This window comes from Macaca mulatta, chromosome 1 (genome assembly GCF_049350105.2).
Source record: "Macaca mulatta isolate MMU2019108-1 chromosome 1, T2T-MMU8v2.0, whole genome shotgun sequence".
NCBI lineage: Eukaryota > Metazoa > Chordata > Mammalia > Primates > Cercopithecidae > Macaca > Macaca mulatta.
This window is the reverse complement of record NC_133406.1, coordinates 128,589,297-128,593,209: the sequence shown is the minus strand read 5'-3', so window position 1 is coordinate 128,593,209 and position 3,913 is coordinate 128,589,297. Positions and strand designations below refer to the sequence as shown.

The 3,913-nt window shown below is 42.6% G+C and overlaps 1 non-coding gene across 1 annotated transcript; it reads right to left on the bottom strand.

Moving 5' to 3' along the window:
• Positions 1-3,146: 3,146 nt before the first annotated feature.
• LOC114674810 (U6 spliceosomal RNA) lies at positions 3,147-3,254 on the bottom strand. Its single transcript, XR_003725909.1, has one exon. It is a non-coding gene; the product is annotated as a U6 spliceosomal RNA (small nuclear RNA).
• Between the last annotated feature and the right edge of the window lie 659 nt (positions 3,255-3,913).

Sequence of the window (3,913 nt, the reverse complement as noted above, 5' to 3'; positions counted from 1 at the left end):
AAATTATGTAGATAAACATAATAGATATTTGTGGTTATATCAGGGACTATTATAACATTTTTTCTGTATTAATCTAGATATTTTGATGAAGCTCAACATGCCTTACAGATTGATATGGCTAATGTTTCAATTATTTGCTTCTTGCTGCTGTAAAGTTTGTTAGAATTAGGGCTCTAGATCTTTTTTTTTCCTTCTTTTAAATTAAGAGATGAGGTCTCGCTCTGTTGCCCAGACTGATCTCAAACTCCTAACCCCTTCCCACCTTAGCCTCTCAGAGTGCTAGGAGTACTGACATGAGCCAATGTGCCTGGCCAGGGATCTAGATCTAATACATGTTAAGATCATAGCTTTTAGAACGTTTAGTCATAGGTATTTAATTGTAGTTTCTTCCTTTGAACCCCGAACTTCAAGGCGTTTAGTAATACTTTTAAGGTCTGTGTTCAGGTGGTTTTGGTTTGACTGTAAATACCTTTTCCTGTTTAACATTTTTTAGTTCAAATCTAGGTCACAACCTGTCTGTACTCTTGTAGAGAATTTTATTTTTTTAATTTTATTTATTTATTTTTCAGACAGAGTCTTGTTCTGTCACCCAGGCTGGAGTGCAGTGGCACAATCTTGGTTCACTGGATCCTCTGTCTCCCAAGTTCAAACAATGCGTGTGTGTGTGCGCGTGCGTGCGTGTGTATATTTTTTGACATCCAGTGACCTTTGAACTTTTTATTGGCCTCCTGCTCCCCAAAGGGTTACCCTGCTTCTGCTGGCTTAATGTCTCAGAACTTTGGTGTCATTGGTCTCAGATACCACTTTGCCATCTACTATCCGGTGGGTGGTGGTCTTTTGGATGGTTTGCATGGAGTTGCTGCTGTCCAGGGCATCACCAAGATTGAAGTCCTTGCCATCTTCCGGTAGGTGGCGGTCTCAGCCTCTGGTTTGACCTTGATATTTCAGCAGGGCCTTGTACTCCTGGGCCTAGCGTTGCCCCTCTGCCCGGGTCTTTGCCAGCTCTGACTCTAGTTGCAGCAGGATCTCGTTGAGCTGCTCCATCTGCAGGGAATAGAGGGCCTCCACCTCCCTCAGGCTGTTCTACAAGCTGGCCTTCAGATTTCTCATTGAGTCCAGATTGATTAAGGACTGGGCTGTATGTCTCAGCTCTGTGAACGCCATCTTAGCAACTCCAACCTCAGCAGACTGCGTGGTGACCACTGTGGCGCCCTCCTCAGTCTGCTGAGACCAGTACTTGTCTAGCTCCTGTCAGTTCTTCCGAGCCAGCTTATCATATTGGGCCCAGATGTCTGCTGTGATCTGGATGTCCTGAGATTTGGGGGCATCTGCCTCCATGGTCAACCCAGAGCTGGCAATTTGGGCTTGTAGGCCTTTTACTTCCCCTTTGTGGTTCTTCTTCATGAAGAACAGTTCCTCGTTGAGAGCCTCGATCTCTGGCTCCAGCTGCAGCCAAGTGACATTGGTGTCATCAGTGACCTTGTGGAGTCCATGGATGTCACTCTTCACAGACTGGCACATGGCCAGCTCTGTCTCATACTTGACTCTAAAGTCATCAGTAGCAAGACGGGTATTGTCAGTCTGCAGAACGATGCGGGCGTTGTCCACAGTATTTTTGTTTTTTCTTTTTTTTGAGATGGAGTCTTGCTGTCCCCAGGCTGGTCTGCAGTGGCGCGATCTCGGCTCACTGCAGACTCTGCCTCCCGGGTTCATGCCATTCTCCTGCCTCAGCCTCCCGAGTAGCTGGGACTACAGGTGCCCGCCACCACACTTGGCTAATTTTTTCTATTTTCAGTAGAGATGGGGTTTCACCGTGTTAGCCAGGATGGTCTCGATCTCCTGACCTCGTAATCCACCTGCCTCGGCCTCTCAGAGTATTTAAGAAGATCTGAGCCCTCAGGTCCTTGATGGTCTTGAAGTAATGGCCCCAGTGTCTGAGCTGGGGTCCCTTCTTCTCCAGGTGCTCCTGGATTTTGCTCTCCAGCTTCCAGTTCTCAGTTTCCAGGCTCCTCATTCTGTCCAGGTAGGAGGCCAGGCGATCATTCAGGCATTTCATTTTCTCATCATTCTGGATGCCTCCCATTCCTACCAGACCCCTGGCCATCCCCGCAGCCAGGCCCCAAGCTGCCCCAGAAGCTGGTGGAGCAGGACATGGAGATCTGGGAATCAGAGCCCCCAGTGCCTGGATAGACGCTGCCTGGGCGCCATAGCTGGGTGCCTTGACAGTGCTCAGGGACCAGTAGTTGGTGGATGAGGTGAAGCGAGTGGTGAAGCTCATGCTGTCTGGGGAGGAGAGTGAGAGGATAGGACTCAGGCTTTGCTGATGACCAGAATATTAGTTATCATTGCTTAATATCCCTGTCTTCTTTTGCTGTTGATAATCAAAACTTTATTACTGATTCCGACTTGATTTTTGAGGTTTGTTTCCCATAGAATTTTTTGCAGACAGATTAGTATTTAAAGGAATATTTAATACATTATTTCTTTTAGCTAGAATAAGCTAAAGGTGCAAAAGAATGAATGTTGTCTTAGGTTTCTAAGACCTGGAAAACCGGTCTGAATGCTTTTATGCACTAGGTTAACCTTTATGCCATTCAGAATGTGAGACCAGTTTGGGCTGATTTTCATTCCTCTGTTAGGCTTAAAAAAGAATCACCACACTGTTCATTGATGTCATTACGACTATTAGGAAAAATGTTTGTTATAACTGTGAAGAGTGAGAGAACTCTTGTTTATACTTATTTTAATAGTGAAAATTTGATTTTGGTTTAGAGTTCTTCTAACAATATATATGAATAATATTTGTAGAGTGGTAGAGTGCTTTTTTTTAAAATATACTTTTACCAACTTTGTCTCATTTGATCTTCACAATTCTGTGAAAAAGGTAGGACAGATAGTGTCACTCCTACTTTTAAAGATGAGAAGTTTGGGCTTCAAAGAATTCAGTGACTTGCCCTGAGATAAATAGCTAGTTACATCTGCTATCTTTTACATTAGTTTTCATTCTCCTGTATCAAAGAGTTTGTATGCAAAGACTTCTATATGATTTACTTATAATTTCTAAAATGTAAAATTCAAATTGTTGAAATTTCTGACTTTTCTACATTTACCAGAAAAGTATACCATTTTAAAAAATAGACAATTTAAAAAATATGGAATGCTTCGTGAATTTTGTGTGTCATTCTTATGCAGGGGCCGTGTTAATCTTCCCTGTATCGTTCCAATTTCAGTATATGTGCTGCCAAAGCAAGCACGACTTAATTTTTTTTAGAGCAGTTTTAGGTTTACAATAAAATTGAGCAGATTTCTCATCTATCTTCTGCCCGCACACATGCATAGTTTCCTTCGTTATCAACAAATCCCCTACCAAATCGGTACATATGTTACAGCTGATGAATGTACATTGACACGTACTTAATCATGCAGAGTCCATAGTTTACCTTAGAGTTCACTTTTGGTGTTGTATATTCTCTGGGTTTAGACAAATGTAAAATGATGTGTGTCCACCTTATAGTTTCATACAGATAAAAGTTTTGCTGCCCTAAAAGTCTTCTGTGTTCCTGTCTTTTTTGTTTGCTTGTTTTGGCTACATATAAAGAGGAACAGATAGCAAGTTCTTCCACATTGTATTACTGTAATTTTAATCTTATTTGTAGTTGTGGGATTTAGAAATACTTGATTCAGAAGTATGTGTAAGTTAATAGATTATAATTTTGACTCTAAGAGCATTATGAAAGAGTCTTTCTCTGGTTCTTTTTGTTTGTTTGTTTGCTTGAGACAGAGTTTTTGCTCTTATTGCCAAGGTTGGAATGCAGTGGCATGATCTCTGCTCACTGCAACCTCTGCCTCCCGGGTTCAAGCGATTTTCCTGCCTCAGCCTCCCGAGTAGCTGGGATTACAGGCCATGCACCAC